Here is a 24885-nt window from a genome sequence, read left to right as displayed (position 1 = left end):
AGTCTCTTAACTTCTCTCTGCCCATTTCCTTGCTTGTAGGATAATTACAATACAAGAGCTTTAAAAAGATTAAATATACTGAAACATTTAGCACAGTGTCTAACATCCAGCCAGAACTCAACAAATGGTGGTGATACTCAGTAGCTTTTTTGATGATATAAACTTTCTTCTTCAATACCCCCAGTTCGCTCTCTTACATCCTTGTCACTGATCCAAGCAACCAGCTACCCATCCTTGCCAGGTGCTTTCAACCTAGGATCCACGGATCCTCGAGGGTACACTGGTGCTCCAGCAGGTCCAACAGCATCCCTAAAACTGAACAAATGTCAGTTATTACATTTGTATATGTGTTTTGATGGGGAGGTTTTCAAAATTTCATCAAATTCTAAATTGCTATGGGATATAAAAATATTAAGGACCACAGTTTTAAAGTTGAATGATCTCCTCGTGATGCTATTTCATTAAATTATCAATTGGCAAAGTCCCTATTGATTGAACATCAGATTTAAGTTTTATTTTAGTATCTCAGCTAAAGCCCCTAAGAGCAGCTGGCTTCAGAGGGCAGGGGTGTGCCTTTAGTGTTACCGGCAACATTGTAAAACATGAGTCTTAAAAAGAATTTCAGAACCTGGGTCTTGTCTGGTTACTTTGTGTTTATGCCTTACTTAAGCTGCTCTCTAGTGTCAACTATATTAATATGTATGGTAGTTGGCAGCATATTTGTGATTCGAAAGGGATTAGGTTTGGCATTTTCTCCCTCACTTGTTTAGCAAGACAGAATGTCAACCCACAAAGCATTTTTCCCTAAATGTTCTAAAATGAGCTGGTAGGGTGGTATCAAAATTGCCACTTGTAATTTTTAAATATACTATTATTTTTTTTTTTTTTGAGATGGAGTCTCGCTCTCTGGCACAGGCTGGAGTGCACTGGCATGATCTCAGCTCACTGCAACCTCCACCTCCCGGGTCCAAGCTATTCTCCTGCCTCAGCCTCCCAAGTAGCTGGAACTATAGGCGCATACCACCACGCCCAGCTAATTTTTGTATTTTTAGTAGAGACAGGGTCTCGCCACATTGGCCAGGCTGTTCTTAAGCTCCTGACCTCAGGTGATCCACCCACCTCAGCTTCCCAAAGTGCTGGGATTACAGGCATGAGCCGCCGCACCCCGCCTAAATGTACAAATGTAAGGAGTACAAGTGCAGTTTTGTTACATAGGTATATTGCATAGTGGTGAAGTTTGAGCTTTTAGTTTAACCATCACCTAAAGAATGTACATTGCACCTGTTAAGTAATTTCTCATCCCTCAGCCCCTTCTCACCCTCCTACCTTTCAAAGTCTCCAATGTCTATTTTTCTGCACTCAATGTCCAGCCACATGTAAACTTAACAGTAATTTTGAGATTGATTTTAGTGTAGTATAACATCACATTTCATAGTATTTGTGCTAATGAATGCAAGCTTCTAATAATGCAACCACATTCTCAGTGGTTTCACAGACAAAATTTATTTCTAACTTACTTCACAGTGTGATGAAGATCCAGAGGATTTTCCTGGCAACTGTTTTCCATGCAGTGACTCATGGATCCAAGTTCCTTCCCAACTGCGATCTGCCATGTTCATTACGTGACCAAGGGCACCACGTAAGGGGAAGAGAATGTGGACAATTCTCTTGAAAGCTTTATGACCAGGCTTAGAAAGGGCTTCTGTTTCAACTCCTTTTATCTCATTGGCCAGAACCCAATCACATGAACCAAACATAACCTCCTGAGGGGTGGGAAATTTGTTTTCTTGTAAGCATAGGAAGAGGAACTGAAAGTGTTGGGTGGCTGAAGAGTCTCTACAAGTACAAAGGAAAATCATGCACCTAGAGAAAGTCAGGGAAAGTGTCTTGGAGAAGTGAATGCATCTGCAAGCTTTGAGTATGATCTCCCACAAGCGTCAAATGGTCATTTCCCCAAGATGCCGAGAAGCACAAACAACATTCAGACTTGCTATAACATTTGCGTTTGCATCCTCATTTATCCAGATGCTTTAGAAATTGCATTTTTCCTTTCTGCATTGCAGATCTCTACACTTTCTCTAGGCACAATCTTTTGTTTATACATGAAAGTGCCTGCCTTTCATGGTTTAAATTCCCTTAGCCACTCAGTCTCCCTAGGAGGAAGGAGGTGGGTGGGGAGCATAAAATAAAAACCCTAATACCAGGCAAGAGATGTAAAACATTCTTTTTCCTTTGAAAAATAAAAATACAACTAAAATGTGCAAGAACACACCACCCTAGCCCCTTGACATTTATCAGCTGAGCTAGACCTTAAAACCTTGATCTAGGGCTTCATAAGAATTGGAGTTAGCGCCCACACGTACAAGATTTCATTCTTTTTAACATATTTGAACACTCACTGAATACCAGACATGGTACTAAGCTCTAAATTTTCACAACAGCCTATGTTAAAATTACTCTTATCCCCATTTTATAGGTGAGAACACTAAGGCATACAGCAAGTCCAAGGCTACCCTGCTAATAAGGATTAGAATTTGTGATTTAAACACAAGCTGCTGGACTCCAGCTATTTGCTCCTAACCTCTATACCATCCTGGCGTACTCAGTGATGAGCCCAAGCTGCTCCATCCTATCTCATCAAACAGTTTATCAGGTGGGTATGTTTCAGTTTGATGACAGCGCTATATGCCATTGTTAGCAGGTTTATATGCCATTGCACTCTTCCCTAAACACTGCTTGACTATCCTGTTGCCGAATAGCTTATTGTTTTACTGATTCGTCATGTTGCTTGTTTGTTTTTGGTAAGTTCCAGTGGAAAAGAACTGTAACATAAATACAATGTTCATCTAACACACTGTGTTTTGTAAGAATTCATCTCCATATTCTACTTTTTACTAAAAGCAGAGTATAATCTGTTATCACTAAGATACAGCCATCTGATATATAACTGGGGAGAAGGTAGTGATTTTCCTTAATTATCATTTTTGTGTTCTAAGCATAAAAGCCATGGATAGCACTTGTCAAATGCCATTCTTCGCTTTGATGATGGCCTGTGACAAAGAGAGACTAGTTATTAACTAAATAGAAGCAAAAAATGGATCCCAAGACAAGAGGAAAATTAACTGAGGTACAGACTGAGCATGATGTAATAAAATACTTCATGTAAATTCCGCTTTGGCTACTTTTTGGTTGTGTGACCTTGGGCAAACCACTTAACCTCCCTGAAATTCTGTTTACTCATTTTTAAAATGTCAGAAAGTGCTCCCTACTTTGTCAGGATGTTCTGAGAACTCAGTGTAATCAATTCTATGGAAAACTACTATAGAAAGCACAACTATACAAACTACTATACAAACACAGATGTCTATATGGACCAGTCAGGCCGTGTGAATGAGTCCATTTGCAGGAGATACCGTCCAAATGTAGCACAACAGAGAGTGGGTATTTAGATATGACATTAGGATGATAAGATGTCAATGAGTATTATTCAGCGGAAGATAGGTTAGGGCAGGGAAGTCTCTATGGCCTAATAAGACTGAGTAACAATGATGTATTTCACAACCCTTTTCTGTAGATTCATAAGGCACATTGATATATCATAGACTCTGAGAAGCCCTATAGTAAAGAAACCAATTTTTGCCAATTTACCCTAACCTTTTGCAAATCTATTTGGAAATGAATCCCTTTTAACATCTCCATGGAATAAAAATTCTCTGAAATACATTTTGGAAATCTATTCTTTGGAGTGTCAGATGAAAAATCTGAAAGAGCAGCAATCAGATTCACTCCACGTTGCATAGCTTATGGCTCTACAGTCAATACAAAAGCTCAAGTCTCTCGAATCCTCTACCTCTACACCCCAAGGCATATTCCAAGTATTTAGCTAGGTTTGCAGCTGAGTGGAGATTGGCTTTTTTACATTGCTGGGCTAGGTGGCTGTAGTACTGGCGGGGATAGGGCATGTATGGTGTAGAGCAAGTGTTGGAGAGATTGTGCTACTGGAAAGTGGGAATGTTGAAGTCCTGCTTTCAGAGCTCACATAGGTGATTTTAAATCATGTAGGGCACAGTGTGCACCAAAATCATGACCTGGGCTAAGATGTTTGCATTCTTCCAGCTACAGTAAAGAGCCAAATGGGTTTTGACAATGAAAAAATGCATGACACAAATCAACAAGCAAATTAAGACATGGAGCTATAGTGGGCTTTAGCCTCAGTTATTTTACCCTTTCCTTTTGGAGGAAGTGCCTTGAGCCACTGATGGCTCCCAGTTGAGTGGGTAATAGACCCCTGACATATCTTATTTCTGGCAATTGCTCTGGACATAATTCTTTGTTTATAGCACCGCTGTAGAAAACTTGATGAATACTCAGAAGAAAATAGAATTAGGACCTACAGACCCCAGTTAAAATCAACTTAGTGGAACATAGGCATTTCTTTGTGTAGAGCTGGAAAAGATAGCCATGAGAGAAAGTGGCTTTAACATACACCCAGAGAAGCTATATATTATACACATAATATGTAAGAGGCAATTATGGCCTAGTAATCTGCAGTGTATCACTACCTAGCAATCAGATTGACATATTCTAATGAGACCCATGTTGTTTGTAATCAGACTGGCACTGCTTATTCAGAGCTCTATTCCATAAGATGCACTTTTAAATGGCTCAGATTGCACCAGATGCTATAAGAAATAGCATTCCATTTTATTCCATTACCAGCATTTTCTCCTCTTCCAATTAGCATAATTTAAAATCAGCCAGAGGCAAATGTGAGGGGGCTAAATAGTTGCAAAGAAGTTCAAGAAATACATGATAAAAAAAGGCAAGAAGACACTCAAGCAACCATTTTTTCTTTAAATGGGAAAGAGAATACTGCAATTAATAGAATTCTTCTTTAAATTGCTCAGAATTTATTTCTGTGACTTATCGAAATATTAGAATCTCTCAAGAGGCTAATTGCCCCCAGGTTCTTCTTGCTTATGCATTATCTTGTGGATGACATAATAAAATCACCACCTCATTTACCATTCAGTTAAGGTTTAATTGAGTCCATCTTTTTCCCCCCTCAAAATATGCAGGAACTTAGAGAATCAAAACAAATTTTCATTTGTAAAATAAGAGGATCTTCATAAATTGCCTCTTTATAAGTTAGGTCCTATTTATAAAATTCTTGAAGTTAAAACCTGAGCTAGCATAATAAACATTTTTCCTTGATGTGAACTCTCATGATGTTAGAAATAGTGCTTGTTTTTTTTTTTGGTTTTGTTTTTTGTTTTTGGTTTTTTTTTTTTTTTTTCTTTTTTGAGATGGAGTCTCGCTCTGTTGCCCAGGCTGGAGTGCAGTGGCGCCATCTCGGCTCACTGCAAGCTCTGCCTTCTGGGCTCACGCCATTCTCCTGCCTCAGCCTCCCGAGTAGCTGGGACTACAGGCACCCACCACCACGCCCAGCTAATTTTTTGTGTTTTTAGTAGAGATAGAGTTTCACCATGTTAGCCAGAATGCTCTCGATCTCCTGACCTCGTGATCCACCCACCTCAGCCTCCCAAAGTGCTGGGATTACAGGCTTGAGCCACCATACCCGGCTGAAATAGTGCTTGCTTTTAAATCAAGGATTGGCATCTGATACAGGGAGAGTAATTTTCCAAGGATGCACATACCCCGAATCCTTGTGTTATCTTCCCAGTAAAGCATAAACTCCCTAGGCGGTATCTCAGGCTTTTGCCAGTAGCTCACCTAGTATTCACGCCCCTTTGATTCTCTTCCTAATGGCAGCTAACAGATTTTGAGAACCCATGTTCTCTCTTTATTTCATTTGAGTGAGACTGGCCCATCCCCAGCTATAAGTTACCCTAAAGGGTCTGAACCATAGTAAGCCCTTGATCAAGTGACTGGCTCAGAGGTCCAATCAGAGTGAAACTTGAGTCTTCTTTTCCATGATGTGAGAAGCATTTTTTTTTTTTTTTTTTTTTTGCCCCTTTCCTCATTCCCATAGAAACATGACACCATTTCCTCCAGCAACCATTTTGGGATCATGTGAAGAGCCATTCTCAGGATGAAGGTGACATGGAGGTGAGGAGAAACTCAGGGAAACAGCTGGACCCAGTGGGATACTGGAGCCACCTTGTTCCACCTCATGAGAGCTGAGTATTAAGATTTCAGGAGTTTTATGAGCCCATTAAGGTCATCTTGGCAGCTCAAAATTGGCCATGGTAGGAGTATTTACACCACAGAATTTTGCAAAAACTAAAAATCAGAGCTGCTATTTCTTTTTCTCCTCTCCTTTCTCCTTCCCTTTTCTCTTCCTCCCTGTCTCCCCAGAGCTGGTTTTTAACTATTTGCCAGCTTACCTCAGGATGTGTCTCTCAGAGAGCCATGCCTGAAGTTTGGCTTATTCATTCACCTTTCACATTAGAAATCCAGAAACCATTGTTTAAGTCAATTTGACTGAGACTTTCTGTATTTCTGTTGCTGTTAACCAAAAGCAAATCCACCATGGCCAACAATGTTCTACATAATTATAACAGTTAACCTTCATGGAGCTTTTTAACAAGGACCAAGAACTGTGCCAAGAACTAAGTCACTTTAGGGAAAACAAACCATTCACCTCTATGAAGAAGGTACTTCACAATGTCTAACTCAAAGATGAGGAAACTAAGCCTTAGAGTGCTGACATGGTTTGGCTCTGTGTCCCCACCCAAACCTCATCTTGAATTGTAATCCCCATGTGTTGAGGGAGGGACCTCACAGGAGGTGATTGGATCATGGCAGTGGTGTCCCCCATGCTTTTCTCATGATAGGGAGTTCTCACAAGATCTGATGGTTTAAAAGTGGCAGTTTCCCCTGTGTGTGCTCTCTCTCTCCTGCCACCTTGTAAAGAAGGTACTTGCTTCTTCTCCGCCTTCTGCCATGATTGGAAGTTTCCTGAGACCTCCCCAGCCATTCAGAACCGTGAGTCGATCAATCCTCTTTCCTGTATAAATTACCCAACCTCAGGCAGTTCTTTACAGCAATGTGAAAACAGACTAATACAAGTGCAAACATTACTTATCCAAGCTTCAAAGAGACCTACTTAGAATTTTCCAAAGGCATAAAGCCTTTTCACACCTCAGTGCCTGACCCATGCTGTTTCCTGTTTTTATAGCCCATGTCCACCTAGTTAGTGCCTATTCCTCCTTCAGCATCCTGAGTCAGTGCCTCGCGGAGGTTTTCTTCATTCTCTGAGCTGGGTGACTACCCACATCACCTTGCCCTTATCTTATTTAGAGTGCTTTCAACAATGTAGAGTACTTAGTGATTTTATTGCTGGCTTCCCCCATTAGACTGCAAGATTAACAAAAGCAAGAGTCTTCTCTTTTGCATATCTTCATGCCTAAGATGATGACTGCCACATGGTAGCTGCTCAATCAGTGTTGGCTGAATTATGTGAATGAATGAAGGAAGGAATGAATGAATGAATTCATCCTTGTGATTTGTTTCTATTACATTAAAACTCAAGCAAAAAATTAATGCTGAGGCCGGGAATGGTGGGTCACACCTGTAATTCCAACACTTTGGGAGGCCCTGGTGGGTAGATCATTTGAGCTCAGGAGTTCGAGACCAGCCTGGGCAACATAGCATGACCCTATCTCTACGAAAAAACCCATGAAAATTAGCCAGATGGCAGGTGCCTGTAGTCCCAGCTACTCAGAAGGCTGAGGTGGGAGGATCATTTGGGCCTGGAAGGTGGAGGTTGCAATGAGCTGATATCATGCCACTGCATTCTAGTCTGGGTGACAGAGCAAGATCCTATCTCAAATGATAATAATTTAAAAAAAGAATAAATGCTGTCATTCCGCTTGACAAGTATTATTACATTAAATATGTGAATCATCATAAACTATCAAAAGTGAATCATCATAAACTATCAAAAGTCCTTGTCTTCTTTCTTTTTATTTCTTATCTTCAACATCACCATCTTCTTCAACATCATGTACTGTTTGTCCAGGTATGACACAGATGGAAGAATTTATTGAGAGATATTAGGAAGGTCACTGACCTTTGTGTCAAATAGATCAGGCAAGGACTGTAGTTCCACAAATTACTGGCTGGGTCATTTTAGGCAAATTGCTTCATACATAAAATGGGGATAATGCCTAACATTTAAGGTTACTGTGTAAAGTAAATAGCTGGTAAAGTGGCCATGGTATGTGGCGATAAGTAGGTAAGAAATGGTAGCTCTGTATCTTCCTGCTTTGCGACTTTAGCCATATTTTGCTTTTTTTTTTTTTTTTCTGAGGACTACCACTTAAGATTTAGTATCTGATCTCCATTTACTTAGTTTGGTTATTACAAATTACTACTACTGTGTCCTACTTATCCAAATAATAATAACAAATTACAATAGCCATAAATATTACTAGATGCCTTAGGGGATTGGAAGTCAAAAAAATGTTTTAAGCTGAAACCACATCAACTGTGCATTTCTAGAAGTTTCTGATTTGCAGGGTTACGTTATCATTTGTCTTTGGACCTCCTCGATTTTTTTCTCTTAGATCTCTCGCATGTGCACATGTTTATGCATGAGTGTTTGTATGTATGCAAATGGGTGTGTGTATGTGTGTGTATGTGTGTGTCTGTGTGTCTGTGTGTGGGGGACTGACCCTTTATTCACAGGAGATCAAAATAGGAGACCAGACCAATACAAGAGCAATGCATAATTTTTCATGTTTTTGTATTTCATTCCAGAAGAATCACTTTGAGGAAAAATAAACAAAATGTTGGGCTGGTCTTAGTGATGTGGACTGAGCTACCCTTGTCCTACATAAGGCATAATTGAATATTGAATAAACCAGATTTTAGGAAATCTCCCATTGGCTCTGGTAGTTGTTATATTTGAGCCATTGGGCCAGACCATTAGCAATGAGGTATGATTTTGCCCTGAATGGAAGATAAATCGCTGTCAATCATCCTAGAAGGAAGGGGCTACACATCTGGCCCTTGGATCACTGAAGAGAAAGAAAATTTTCTTCTCTTGGGCCCCAGGTAGGGAAGCAGAGTTAGTCCTGGACTCTAAGCATGAGAGTGTTAGGAGTACTCTAGAGGTGAGAGTTAGTGGGCCCCCGTGCAAGGAGGCAGGCTGGCAGATAGGCAGGGCATTCACCTACTGAGGAGATTTAAGGTAGAATTTGGGTATCTGGGATGGAAGCAGCTATAAAGTACTCTCTGAATTTCTAAGCCTCAGTCAAGTTTGGGGCAAACCACATCCTCCATAGTCATCTCCCAATTATGATTTAGGAAATTGGATTGAGCAGCAAGCTCACAGAAAGCCCATGGAGAAGGCAGTGGGGTGGGGGAGGGGAGGCTGTTCTAAAAAATAGGTGTTCAGAAGAGCAATGCTATCATGATGATGGTCCACAGCGTAGGAGAGGCAAGGGGAAGAACCTGACAGATTTGTTCTGGACTACATGGGAGGCAGGATGCTGGGATGCTGGAATGCTGGAAAACACTTGGAAAACTTTGAGAAGGAGATTTGCCAGAAGTTTGCTGGAGAGAATTTGAATGATGATAGTTTAGACCTGAAAAGAAAATGTAACATTATTTTGTGGCCACAGGCAGGTGAAGTTTGTGATTTACGGGTGACACATAGATTTCTCATCTTATTTCTTATAACAACCAGGTTGTAAGTATTATTAGGCCTATTCTATAAATCTAGGAAATGAGAAATATATAGATTAAGCACTTGCCCAAGTTGTAACTGCTGGCAAAGTCTCCAGGCTAAAATTTGTGCCGTATTTGTCTGCTACCAAAGATGATGCACTTTCTAGAATAACACGATGCCTCTTAAAGTGCAGTGAATATAGAACTGGAGAGAAATGTGGTCTGCTAGTTAATTTCCTGTGGCGTTTCCACAAACTAGACCTGTGAAATTATTGCTTTCCATAAGTTTCAGTAGTCCTTTTTGTATAAGTTGCCTATCATTACTTTCTGTCCAGATGTCTTGATGGAGGAGCGGGATGTAGAGAAGATTTGTGTTTTCATGAGAACCAGTAACATTTAACATCTTAAGTAAGACTTTTAATTCTCTGGTCGATCGCCTGAAATTGATTTTCCTCCAGCTGAAGACCAATGTGATAGAAAATCTACTTAGTGTAATAGGCACTCTCTGCTTGATGTTGTTGAAAAAGAATATGGCACATTTAGAAGACATTGGATCTGGCCTGAACTCTGCTGCACAAAGCTTTGTGAGTGTATGTCACACATGACTCTTTATTCTAAAACAAGGACTTGGGACTTGTAGTCTCTAAATATTTTTAGCTCTCAAATTCAACATATACTCTAAATTCTTTGGTTCCTAGGTATGAGTTTCTGAATGCAAGAATGTTTATACATGGACACAGAAAAGAAAGGCAACACTGATGATACTTGGCAGACACACACTGGTACTGCTGTAGCTGTTGTTACAATATCTAAGTAATTCCATGATAGCTGGTAAATGGCTGTGGTCCTGAAGCATCCTGAGTGGCTCCCATTACCTCACCTGTCCTAACTATTTCTGGATGTGGCCTCACAATCACTGAGTCACGGTATTTGATAGAAGTATATTTATTATTTTTGGAGTGGTTTAAAACTATTTTCACACATATAAAGCAACTATAATCCTGAGTAAAGACTTGATCTGCGAATAAAGAGACATTGAAGATAGAAGTCAGAGAGAGAAAAAAATACAATGAAGCAATGTGTGTGGGGAAGTGGAAGAAAGAAGAAATGACTGTCACTGGAAAGCAGCAAGTCAGCATGAAACCAACACCATATAGATATAGAAAGTCACCTCCTGGTCAGGTGCCATGTCTCATGCCTGTAATCCCAGCGCTTTGGGGGCTGAGGCGGGTGGATCACGAGGTCAAGAGATAGAGGCCATCCTGGCCAACATGGTGAAACCCTGTCTCTACTAAAAATGCAAAAATTAGCTGGGCCTGGTGGTGTGTGGCTGTAGTCCTAGCTACTCGGGAGGCTGAGGCAGGAGAATCACTTGAACCCAGGAGGCAGAGGTTGCAGTGAGCCAAGATTGCGCCACTGCACTGCAGCCTGGCAACAGAGCAAGACTACACCTCAAAATACATAAATGTTATGCTGTACCTTTTCTCTCTTTTTGTCTTCTTCCTCTTCCCCCTCCTCCTCCTCTTCTTCTTCCTCTTCCTCTTCTTCTTCTTCTCCTTCTTCTTCCTCTTCTTCTTGTTTTTATCTAAGGGTTAAAGGAAAGAAAGTTCTGTTTTCAGGTTTTTCTTGAATCTATTACCTAAGACTGTCAGCAGAATAGAGCTTTGAGTAGGTAGATAGATATCTTTCATTAAAAAATTAGACTTCCAGTGAAGAATGTCATTGGTATTTTGATAGGGTTTGCCTTGAATTTGTAGGTCACCTTGGGTAGGATAGACATTTTAACAATATTAAGCTTTGCAATTCATGAGCATGGGATAGCTCTTCATTTTTTGTGTGTTTCTTTTTCAGTTATTTTTCATCAGTGTTGTATAGTTTTCCTTGTAGAGATCCATCATTTCACAAAAATAGGAAAAAAAAAATCCTAAAGTTTGTATGGAACCACAAAACACCCAAAATAGCTAAAGAAATCCTGAACAAAAACAGCAAAAGCAGAGACATCACAGTACCTTATTTTGAATTATATTATAAAGTTATAGTAATCAAAACAGCGTGGTACTGGTATAAAACAGACATAGTGACATAGAACAATGGCACAGAATAGAGAACCGAGAAATAAATTCATTCACTTACAACAAACTCATTGTTGACCAAGGTGCCAAGAACATACATTGAAGAAAGGACAGTCTCTTTAATAAATGGTGCTGGGAAAACTGGATATCTATATGTAGAAAAATGAAACTAGATTTCTTCTTTCACCATATGCAAAATGAGCACAAAATGGAGTGAAGACATACATGTAAGTCCTGCAGCTAGAAAACTACTAAAAGAAAACACTGGAGAAATGTTACAGAACATTGGTCTGGGCAAAGATTCATTGGGTAAGATCTCAAAAGCTCTGGCAACAAAAGTAAAAATAGATAAATGTGATTATGTCAAGCTAAAAAGTGCCTGCACAGCAAAAAAAAAAAAACAAAATCATCAACAGAGTGAAAAGACAACCTACAGAATGGGAGAAAATATGTGCAAATGTCCCTCTGACAAGACCTTAATAATCAGAATATGTAAGAAACTCAAACAACTCAATAGCAAAAAGAAAGATCCCAATTAGAAAATAAACAAAAGTCCTAAATTGACATTTCTCAAAAGAAGACATGCAAATGGCCAACAGGTATATGAATACATGCTCTACATTACTAATCATAAGGAAAATGCAAATCAAAACCCCAATGAGGTGTCATCTCACCCCAGTTACAATGGCTATTATCGAAAGGATAAAAAATAACTTCTAGTGAGGATGCAGAGAAAGAGAAACTCTTACATACTGTGTGGGAATGTAAATTAGCAGAGCCATTATGAAAAATAGTATGGAGAGTCCTCAAAAAACTAAAAATAGAACTACCACATGATTCAACAATTCTACTACTGGGTATACATCCGAGGAAAATCAATCAGTATATAAAAGAGATATCTGCACTTTCATGTCTAAGACCACTATTAACAATATCCAAAATGTGGATTTAACCTGTGTCCATCAATGAATGAACAGATAAAGAAAATGTGGTGTATATGTATACACAATAGAATATTGTTCAGCCATAAAAAGAAAAAAATCCCATCACAGATGGAATGGGAGGTCATTATGTTAAATGAAATAAGCCAGGCTTTCTGTGACAAATATTGCATGTTCTCACTTGTATATGGGAGTTTAAAAAGTGGATCTCATGGAGGTAGAGAGTAGAATGATGGTTACCAGAGACTGGGAAGGAGATGGAGGAGTGGGGAATGAAGAGAAGTTGGTTAAGGGGTACAAAATACAGTCAGATAAAAAATAAGAAACAAACAAAAAATAACAAATATAATGGGGCACTAAGTGCTTTCATATCTTATCATTTATTGTCATACATTTGTATGATTATCATATACTTTAGAAATTTTTATTTTACAAAAAAAGAGAAATTAGACTGACAGTACTTTGGGAATGAAAATACATTGAAAGAAAGCATTTCTAGTGCCGTGGAATGAACCAAAGTGATTTTTTTTATTCCTCACTCTATTCAAAAATGAACAAAATGTTCTGTGGTGCTTTGGAGAACAAAGAGAACGAAGCACTCGTGATGCAAGGTCTTTTACTGATCTGCAGACAGTGGTCCTTGCAAAAGGTAATCTAATAATCCTCTCTTTTATTTAAGGACTATGTGTGATTGTACATTTCTAGACATTTAAAATGATTTGTCCAACAACCCTTCAAGCCCTTTGATCCAAGCATTGTTATTACTCTTGCTTAATGCGTATTTGGGTGGACTGAAGTCAAGTGAGACGTTGGATGCTAATATGTGCTCCGCTGGTGTGTGTTTCCCTTTCTTTTCAGTCAGATACATTGTCCAAAAATGTTCCCCAAAATTATGAGCATGTGGTCCTGAGGGTTTTGTTCTTCTGATTGACTTGAGTAACTTTGGGAAAGCTCTCCGAAGTTCTTTGAGAATCTATTGCTATTCTTGACAGAGTTTTGCAGTTGATTGCTTTGAAGCCCACTTATCTTCCTAAGCTGATTGAAGATGTCTCTGATGTGCTTTTTTAATTAGTTTGTGAAGTGGGTGGAGTTGGAGCAAAGTCAATTCCATCTTGCTAAAATCTAATCAATGCTAGTTGACTGAATGACTTTAGTTTATTTAGCTGATTGACCCTGGATTTCTTCAGAAGTTGTTTTCTCTTATTTTCAATTTTGATGATTAAAAATATGATTTAATTACAGAAGTCGCTTCTATGTTGCTTAATATGTTTGCATGAAATTCTATTCCACTTTTCCACCTTATGTATAACCCATGAAGCACACAATATGGTTCTGCTGAATTCAATAACATTTGCTGTTCCCAACTATAAATAACACAATTTTCTCCTTTGACTTTTCGTTTCCTTTGTTGTGCAGACAAGTATTTATAGAAAGAAAAGATTGCCCAAATCTTTGCAGAAATATTTACAGTGTACTAAGTTTTGTTGCAATTTACTTCAGGATTTTTATGATGCAGTTTTTTGCCAATCCTTTCACCAGCTAAACTTTTCTTATTGAAGTAATGAATAGAAAAATGGTGGCTCCCATTTATTTGAAGAAGAAATATTGTGACTGCCTGCCTGGGCATCAAGCTGAAATGCTTACAAAACCATTTCACATCCCAAACAACAACCAACCAAATTTTGTTTCTGTCAACATAATAGAAACAAATCGTTCTAAAGCAGAAATGCTGCTAGTAAACATTTTCATCAGAATCAAGCACTGTGGCTATGAAAATTCATCCAAATTAAATGTTTATTTCTGAGACAAATGCCTTCTTTGTAAAATATTTGCCAGAAAAGATACCACTAACCCTGCAGGGTAAGTTCACTTATGTGAAAGATCTGTGATTCACAAGAGCCTAATTAAATAGAAAAAAATCAATTTAGTAAACTTCTCTCTAAAAGGAAATGTTAAGCCTGCATCTTTGGGTGGTAGTGAAAACTTGTTCTGAAGCTTAATTTCCAAATGCTATTTTTAAAGAAATTCTACAAGAGGACTCATGTGGAACATGGGCTGGTCACTATTAGTCAAATATGCCAAGATATCCTAGATGAGTCCCATATTGGATTCAGGTCATTGTTTCATTTCGATTGGTTTGGTCCTGGAGTGTCTGAGGGGCACAGAGGGGAAGGAAAAGCTTTGGAATGGAGAGACTGATGTTTACTCCCACGTCTCAGCCTGAGGGACTGATTTTGAGACCAAGGTAGAGTATAGCAGTCAGATATTGCCACATAAACACTGCATACAAACCACCCTAAAATGGAGTGCATACAGCAATAAGCATTTATTTCTCTCTCACACACCCATGGCTTGACTGGAGTTCAGGTGATGTAGGCTGGGTTTGTCTGACTTAGCTCTGCAGTTTAAGTCCAGGTGTATATCATGTGTTTCTTAACCTTTTTCGACCAGATGCTCCATGAGGTGTGTTATTCTCATGGCAAAAGTAGGCGAGTGATAGACTAAGCTGAAACACACATGCACATTTCTAGCTCCTGTGTATGTCATATCAACTAATATCCTATTGGTGAAAACAAGTCAAGGGTCATGCTCAAGTTCAAGGGGTGAGGGAGGTATTTTCTGCCCACTGTGAGGTCAAAGCAAGTCACATGTATAAGACCAACATGAATGGGTGAGAACATATTCTCCTGTCAGGAGGGAGGGAGGAGTTAATATTGCCTGAACAATATTATTATCTACCCAAAGTGCTGAAACCGGAAAAAAAGTACATGTGTTTATGAAATACTTCATGAGTTTGAGAGTTCAAATAGTAGACCCATGAGTAGAATGCTTTGGCATTCTCAGGGATTAGGGTAGCTGTCAGTGGAGAACTGATGAGCACAGTGGAACCGCATTCCTCCAGAGGTTTCTTGCTTACAGTCAGTGGCTTGGTGCCTTGGTGAGAGGTTGGGTCAGTGGAGTGGGGGTATACTTGTTGCTGAGCACAACAAGATGCTACCACCCCTGAAAATCTAAGAGATACTTGGGGGAGATTTTGCAGGGTGCTCAACTCCAGAGCAAACAGGAGAACTAGCACAGATTCATTTGTATCCAGAGGTTTTGGACATTGTTGTTTGTAAGATGAAGTGGAAGATTGGATTCATTTTCTAGGTAATTCTACAGTAAAGCTCCAAATGAACCTAATTTCCATGTTATGATGAAAAATCCCATATATATATATATATATATATATATATATATGATTATATATTGGATGTCCTACAAAACATATCTTTAGTCATATAATGGAATAAATATGTGTATCCAGCGGTGGTTTCAATCAACAAACAGATGAATAACAATAAAAAGCATAGAAGCAATCTGAATGTATGATACTGTTTTGCCATTTTATCTTAAAAAGTCACAAAACTTCTATTTGTGAAAGTTGCTGGTGATCCTACCTGCACTTCCATCTGACACACTTTCCTCATGAACACATAAATATCCATATTTTCACATCACAGTGGCTATTAGTACGAGCATGGGATTTGTGTGTGGCCTGAGACTACTAAATTCCCACCAGACCTATTTCCTCTTCTCCTTAAGCACACCGCTAGAGTACATTTTCTAACGTTCCCTGCAGGCAGTTGTAGCCATGTGACTGAGCTCTAGCCAGTGGAATTTGAGCAGAAATAATATTTTGTCATTCCAAAGCCTGACCTATAAAAACTTCACATGTTCAATTCTTCATATTTTTCCCTTCCAGGGCTTGATGCAGACAAAAATTTCAACCTTGAAAGCCATGGACTGAAGATAGTAGATCCAAAAAAATGGACGCATACTGAGTCTTTGAGCTGCTACTTGAAGTATCCACTGATCAGGACTTTACATGGCAAGATAAAAAATTCCTTCGTGTTTGAGACTGCGTGACCACAGCCAAGTTATTTGACCCCCAGGTACATACATTTTCTTATCTGTAAAATGGTGTGGTTCTGCTAAATATGTACACAAACTCCCTGACACTCCTGTCTTCAAAAGGTGGAGACTAATTTTTCTCCTTTTGAGTGTACACTGAACTTAATGACTTTCTTTCTTTTATTTATTTATTTATTTTTAGACATTTATTTTTGTTTGCCCAGGCTGCAGTGCAGTGGTGCGATCTCAGCTCACTGCAACCTCTGCCTCACGGGTTCAAGTGACTCCCCCTTCTGCCTCAGCCTCCTGAGTAGCTGGAATTATAAGCACTCACCACCATGCCTTGCTAATTTTTGTATTTTTAGTAGAGAAGGGGTTTCACCATGTTGGCCAGGCTGGTCTCAAACCCCTGACCTCAAGTGATCTGCCAGACTCAACCTCCCAAAGTGCTGGGATTACAGGCGTGAGCCACCACGCCCAGCCTTAATGACGTGCTTTCTAACAAATAGAATATGGTAGATGTGGTGGTGCGTGGCTTCCAAGACTAGGGCATAAAAGGCATTGTAGTTTCCTGCTTTCTCTTCTTCTTGGATCACTCACTCTGGGGGAGGTCAACTGCCCTTTTGTGGAGATACTCAGGCAGCGTCATGAAGAGGTCCACATGGTGAGAAAATGAAGACTCCTGCCAACAGCCATGTGACTGAGCCAACTTGGAAACATCCTCCAGTCCCAGTCCAAACTTCAGATGACTGTAGTTCTCACTGACATCTTTTCTACAACTTCATGAGAGACCAAAAGGAGAACTATCCAACCTCTCTCCAATTCCTGATCCATTAAAAACTATGTGATCTATGGAATCTACGTTAGGTAAGGAAAGATATGAGGACACTAGGAGGGCTGACAGGTATGTCAAAGTCAATAGATTTAGAGTTCCAATGAAGATCAAAGAAATGTTAGAACGGGAGAAGTGTTAGGATATGTGAGCTGGAAAGATAGAGCTGATGGTCAGATAGTACAATACTTGAAATCAAGATAAAGGAGGTAATACAGTTATGGGTAATTATGTGAACCAAACTGTTAAGATTATGAGAGTTGATGGCTAAAGTGAACTAAAAGAACTGTAGCTAAAAGTGATAGGCCAGGGTAATAGGTGAATCCTCTTGTCAGATGTTGAAGCTGTGAAGAATGATGACAGGAGGATTCATTTTGGTAAGAAAGGCAGTGACCTGTGTCCTAACATTTTCATTAAATATGGAGGTCTAATTGGACACTTGTTAGACAAGCACCACAAGGAGGGGTAGTGAATGGTGCTGCCTAATAGATGGGGCTCAGAGAAGCCTGCGAGTTTGAGAAAGGAGGAGTGGGAAAATGGGTGGAAGTGGCCAAGAGGAGCAAGGAAAATGCTACCTCATGTCCAGGCTCCAGGGAACATGGGAGCAGTAGAAAAACATCATTGCTGGTGAGGGCTGTTGGAGAAGTAGTGCCCTCAGACAGTAGTCAGATTCCACTTGGAGGAAATGTTGAGGTTAAAGAATTTGGCCAATAATAGATTCAACTCCAGATAAAAGAGCAAATGGGTTTGGGAGGCCAGGGAGTGATAGAAGACCAGGTAGGATTAGGGCCACAGAAGAATAAAAACTCAAGTAGTAAGATAACCTTGAATCTTGAACTCCTGGAAGTAGCTTACGTAAATAGAGATATTAAAGCATGATCACATTAGCTGTGATGGCCTTTTAGATAAAGATACATCATAAATTCTGATTATAGCATTTCTGGGGACTGTTTTAGGTCCGTTTGTAGGAGTGAAGTGGGTGGGGCTCTGGCTACAGACATGGTAATCTAAAAGGGGCACATGGAGCTGCCTGAGCCTTCCTGAATCCCCCTGAGGGTGGCATCAGGGTTGTAGGAGGGACTCTGGAGGTAGTGAGTGATGCCACAGCTCAAACAACAGGGAGGCTAACGGTTGGCAGTCTCCATAGAATTCTGAAGTCTTAATCCTTTTTGCTGAGTATTAACTGCTTGCCCTATTGATAGATTAAAGAACCAAATATCCTCAGGTTCAAAATGACGGGTTCAATACCATCTTGCCTAATCCCCAGTTACCTAAGAAAGGAAAAATTAAGTCAGGACTCAACATTTTATATTTAAATCTTCTTTTTTCTTTTCTCACCTTAAATTACTTTCAAAAAGCTAAAGTCATTTTCCGGAAGGTCTTCAATTATTATTAAGCACAAGTGAGTAGATTCACATCTTTGATGGCTCCTGGAGGCCACACAGTATTTCTTTACCTCTAGCAGGAAAGGCTTAGGAGAGGGCCATGGGGACCTGAGCACAGGAGGGGAAACTATGAGGCCAGTTATCCTTACGCTCTCGGAAGTGCTCTGCAGGCCTGGCAAGGCACTTGATCTTGTTGCGTGTGTTTCCTGGCTTGTGAGGTCTCACCAGAGTGCCTTGAGGAAAAAATAATTAATGGTTGCAAAGCATAAAACCCAAAGTGCTATGGGAATAGAAAAGCAACAATAAAGGGACTTCTCCTGTTGCTCCACTCCTGCATTTGGAGGAACAGTGTCTGGAATTAAACTCCACTCAGGCTCTAGCCTGGTCAGCCTGAGACATGATCTAAGCTTCCCCAGTCTTTGCAGCACACTTACTGATCCTTTCCTTGACTTTTCTGCTACCTCCCTGATGCTCATCCTTCTCTTTTCCCTTTCCTCATCCAGTCAAGAGTAGATCAGATTAAACACCATCGTGTTGGTGTAGTTTAATGTCACACATTTTATCTCTTCACTTATCCATTTCACAATCACTGTATATCTGCTCTGTTTGGGCTCAGTACCTGACCTGGTATTACAAAAGTGGAAGGGTCCCAGCTTAAGTCTAAGTGGCATACATGGCCATGTGTTTACATATCTGTGCATGTGGGAGCAACAGTGGAACAGGCCCCTCAAGAATCTTTGTGCTAGATCCTAAAAAGCCTTGAGAATGGAGGAATATGGGGAGCAGGACACACTTGATTTAGAAGCAAGAGTTTTGTTCTCTGACTCCAGTTTACATTTCACTGTCTCTGGTCTGAATATTGGTATGTTAGTCAGAAGGCTTAAGAATCAGGAGCTCCGATGTTTGAGAGCAGGAGAAGATGGATGTGTCAACTCAATAAAGGAGAGAGAATCCATGCTTTCTCTGCCTTTATCTTCTATCCATGCTCTCAACAGACTGGTTGATGCCAAACATCACTGGTGAGGGCAATTTTCTTTACTAGATCTACTGATTCAAATGCAAGTCTCTTCCATAAACAACTTCACATACACACACACCTACCAGCTGTCTGCAAATCCTTTAGCCAAGTTGACGTGCAAAATTAATCATCACAATTGGGGTTTTTGGTATCTGCAAGATTACTCTAAATTTGTAAAATATGGTGGCCCAGAGATCATGCTTGTCATGGCATATATAATATATTTGACACTCAGAGCACAGAGCAGATTACTTTTTAAGATTCCTCTTTCCTATTCTAAAAATTATTGCTAGTCATAATCATGTACTAATAACCATTATTTTCTTGATTCATTCTTTAGTTCAAAAAGAATTTTAAAATTTCAGTTTAATATTAAAATTCAGTAAAATATTCAATGGATGAACTAAAATTTGCACTTACTGAACTGACTCAAAATGTGTACTATGCTTTGCCGTTTTAAAATTTCAAACATAAAACCTCTAAGAGATCATACAGAATGACAGAGTTGAAGTAAGTCAGGTTCTGTCTCTTCATCTTTACAATCAACATGCCATCATTATTTTGAATCTATTGTTTACACTGAGTAATATGTAGTATTCAAGGGATTAGAGACATAAACTCCACCCAAGATGAGTTGGACCTATTCCAAACCATTCCTTTCTCTTCAAAGGAAATTATATAGCTGAGCCTGTATATCTGGAAACTGTCTGTACTACTGAGAGTGCTCTGAGTTAACTTCCATGTAGAATGCCATGTATATTAAGGTATAAGTAACAAAACTTGATCATTTGAAGCCTGTATTATTGCTGCTGTTGTTATTAAAAGCTCAGTAACTACAGCAATTGTTTATAAATTAGATCAACTAAAGGTTTTCTTTTTTCCAGAGAGGGGTAGTTTACTACCATCACTGTTTGATTGATTGATTGGCACATAGTGGTAGTAAAAAGCAGACTGACTTCAAGTTAGTTTTATTATTTTCAAATTCTCTGCAGACACATACCCTCTATTGCCTTCACCTAGGGTGGACCACTCCCATTTTTCCACCATTTGTACTCCACTACTACTTTGGGAAACCCTAGAACAAAGCAAAACACAAACAGAGAAGATTCTTCCACACTTTTTCACAGAATACTGCTCAATTTGGATGCCAAGAGCTGCTCTAGCAGCACTTGGGAGGAATTACCAGTGGTAGAAAAAGGAAGTGATATCCAGAAAGAGAGGTAGCCATGCCCCACAGACCTTAGCAAGACCACGGTGATGAGCAGATGGAACAGCACTTTGGGGACTCTCAGAAATTCTTTGCAGGGAGAGGAACAGCTCTGCAGAGGTAAGACCCTGTGTCAGCAAGTTAGGGCAAGGGCCAAAAGTCTTAACTGTGTCCAGAGATGGGTAAGACAGAAAGAATTTCTGCCCTCAGAAAGCACGCAGACTAGGTAAGGCAAAAGCCACAAAAGTAAACATCATAATATGTTGTTACAGAATAAAGTTTACTTAAATATTGTGTATATTCCGATAAGCAGAATGCTAGACAAACATGTATGGAATATCTAGGAAATATTCTTGGGAGAAATGATGCTTGAACTGATTCTTTAAAAGGCTATAGGACCTAGTGACTTCTAAGACTGAATTTGTCCTATTGTGACTTCGGGTGTGGCTCTTGAGTAGACACCATATTTGGAGGCAGGGCATGCTCCCAAAGATCGCTTTATATTAAACAGCATCATAATATCCAAGTTTTATTGAGCTTTCATAATGTGCCAGGCAGTGTGCTCACTGAATTCTACTCATCATTTGACTTTATCCGCAATGCAGTCCTGTAGGGTAGATGATGATTGCATCCTCATTTTATCAAGGGGAAACCAAGGCTTTGAGTAGCTAAGAAACCTACCCAAATTCATAATCTAAGAAGTGGCTGAGGTGGGATTCAAATGCAAACAGTCTGACTTCAGAGCTTAAAATTTAATCTTTCAATTGCTTCCTAAAAATGAACACAGAAAGACATTTAGATCCCCATTCACTGGAAACCCACAATTCTTCCTCTTCCTAAACTGCATGTAAGACTGGTATTGCTGTACTGTGATAGCTCCTGCAGGTATTCAGCTGAGCTGTGGTTGGCAAAGACAAGGATCAACACCAGCAACTACTCCCACGGGAAAGGGTCTGACTTTGTGCTTAAACTTCATCTCTACCACTTCTTGGCAATATGATCTTGGCTAAGTTATTTATCCGTTCTAAGCTCAGTTTCCTTACTTATAACATGAGGCTATTAACAACTAAGGTTCAGAATTTTTCTGATGATTAAATGCAACTAAATAACATAGCACCTGGCACGTAGTAGGCACTTCTTCACCTGCTACTCTGACGCATGTCAGAGTTCACTAAGCAGGAAATAGCAGAATTTATTTATTTTTAATTTAGCTGGCACTCAATCTAGTTATTCCACATTTTTGCATCCTAAGTAAAAGACCCCAGGATTGCTATTTATTTTAAACAACAAGCACCTGTCATTGCTTAAATTAGAAACACTTGCAGAACCATGCTACAAAATATTTATAAATTCACAAATGTGTTTTAATTGCTGCTAAGTAAAATGAATTCAGCTGTAGTTTTTTTTTTAAAGAAAAATATGGCTTCATTTCTTTCTCCTGATCCTAATTATAGCTGTTGAATATTGAATTTGTGCAGCCAATTGTATAGTATTTGTGCTAAATGGAAGTTTGGGGGTTGGAAGGAAAGGAAGATGAAGGTGTTGGAGATAGATGTCATAATGTGAAAGAAGCAATTCATATTGCAAACAAAAATTAGGCTAAGAAAATATATCTGCATTTGGCCTCATAGCTCCTATCCACAGTGGGAAATTCATTGACCTAATTTGTGAGACGTTTTTCTTTTTATTTGATAATGTAAGTATGAATATATCCATGTATATATTCATCATAATTCTTAGTTTTTTTGATGGAGTACAGGGAAATATGATATCAGTTTTATCTAATAGGATAAATAGTGCAGTCAACTTCTACTGTCTATGGATTTTTAAAAAATTGTTTCTCCACACACAGATGCAGGGAGGGGAATAACACACCCTGGAACCTGTCAGGGAGTAGCGCATCAGGCAAAAGAACTAATGCGTGCTGGGCTTAATACCTAGGTGATAGGTTGATAGGTGCAACAAACCACCATGGCACACGTTTACCTGTGGAACAAACCTGCACATCCTGCGTATGTATCCCAGAACGTAAAATAGGATAATTGTTTCTCTGACCCAATTTTTTACATGTATGTGTGTGTGTGTGTCTGTGTGTACATATAGTGCTGGGTTTGAAAACCACTGTACCATTGCAAACCAAATATCCACAATCTTATAAACAGAAATTAAATTTAAAGATCATCACATTTGATGGAAAATAATCCTATTTCCATATGAAGTTTGGGGTGAACCAACTGTTAACAAGAAAACAATTTTAAGATGAATATTTTCTTATAATAGAAGCTACAGTGATATAACCTGCAAACAGGTCAGGAATCATGAAGCTACTTTCAGTTTCTTATATGACCTCCACGAATTACAAAAATCGTCAGAGGAAACATTACAATGCCATTATATAAATTTATACTTAAAATTAAATTCACATGTACACAAAACTGCTTTGTACAGAGTTAAACATTTTAGAAAAATTATACCTCAAGAATCATCAGCTATAGATATATCAAAATTTATATTTCAAAATAATTTATTAAAGATTTCTCCTAATGTTATCATAGTCTATAAAATAATAACTCTAGTAACAGTTGCTTCAGAAATATCCTTCTCAAAATTAAAAATTATCAAAAATAATTTATGATCTTTCATTTGCCAAGAACGATTGCTGTCAATTTTATTGAAGATGAAGTTGCTAAAAGCATACATTTAATTGACCTAAGAAGTGAATAGGCAGAAAATATAGCCAGAAAAATCTTATGACCAATCAAGTTATCATATTACCTTTATTATTAATAAAGTATTGAGTTTATTAGTATTTATCATATTGCCTGAAATTACAATAGCAGATTTTTTTCCACAATTTATTAAGTTTACAGTAGTACTCATATAGTACCACCAGTCCATTATGTTTTATAGTAAGAAAACATTTTTAAAGGTAAAAGCTTTATATTTTAATATAGTTTCTTTTCTTTTAAGACAGGGTCTTGCCCATCACCCAGGCTGAAGTGCAGTGGCACAATCATAGCTCACTGCAGCCTCAACCTCCTGGGCTCAAGCGATCCTCCTGCCTCAGTCTCCCAAGTTGCTGGGACCACAAGCATGTGACACTATGCTTGGCTAATTTATTTTTAAATTTTTGTATATATATGGGGTCTTGCCATATTGCCCAGGCTTGTCTTTAACTTCTGAGCTCACATGATTCTTCTACCTCAGCCTCCCAAAGTGCTAGGATTACAAGTGTGAGCCATTGTGCCGTGCCTATTTTAGGATCTTAAATAGCAATTTCCACTTGCCTTTTGAGCAAGAGGCTTTGCCTTTTCATTTTGCACTGCTCCCGTAAATTATATGGCTTGTCTTGCCTGTAACATTTGAGGTAGCCGTCCTCAGGTATAGAAACAAATACAAGCAATAACAAAGAAAAACAGAAGATCCACTTTTCAAACCCAGTTCTGGGACATTCGGTAAGATTGTTTATGTTTTCACTGCCCTGAAGGTGAAAATGGTGGCAAGACTGTTTCAAAAGTAAAGAAGACTAAAGACACGTAAAAACCAGAAGTAATACAGAAATACTAATTGGGTCCTGGATAGGGAGAAAACTATAAAGTTTTGGGGACAATTGGGGAAATTTAAATATAGATTTGATATTAGACAATGTCACTGAATCAACATTTGTCATAATAATGATTATATAGGAGAATGGCCTGCTTTTTGGAAATATATGTAATTTTTAAGAGTGAGGTTAGGAGTAAGGTTATTGTTACCAGTGGAAGGTGTCCAGGTTCTTTGTGCTTTGAACAAAGAATTGAACAAAACTCACAGACAAAGCAAGGAAAGAATGAAGCAACAAAAGCACAGATTTATTGAAAACGAAAGCACACTCCACAGAGTGGCAGTGGGCTGAGCAAG

At 39.0% G+C, this 24885-nt stretch overlaps 1 long non-coding RNA gene across 1 annotated transcript in view; it reads left to right on the top strand.

The window, feature by feature from the left end:
* The first annotated feature begins 2348 nt into the window (after nt 1-2348).
* Nucleotides 2349-24885, top strand: part of LOC129397308 (uncharacterized) — a 126052-nt gene continuing 103515 nt past the window's right edge. The window contains exons 1-2 of the long non-coding RNA XR_008624594.2: nt 2349-2653; nt 16395-16584. This is a non-coding gene — a long non-coding RNA (uncharacterized LOC129397308). The remainder of the gene's footprint in view (nt 2654-16394; nt 16585-24885) is intronic.

Source organism: Pan paniscus, chromosome 13 (genome assembly GCF_029289425.2).
Source record: "Pan paniscus chromosome 13, NHGRI_mPanPan1-v2.0_pri, whole genome shotgun sequence".
NCBI lineage: Eukaryota > Metazoa > Chordata > Mammalia > Primates > Hominidae > Pan > Pan paniscus.
Note: the sequence above shows the minus strand (reverse complement) of the source record. Positions and strands in the feature narration are given on the sequence as shown.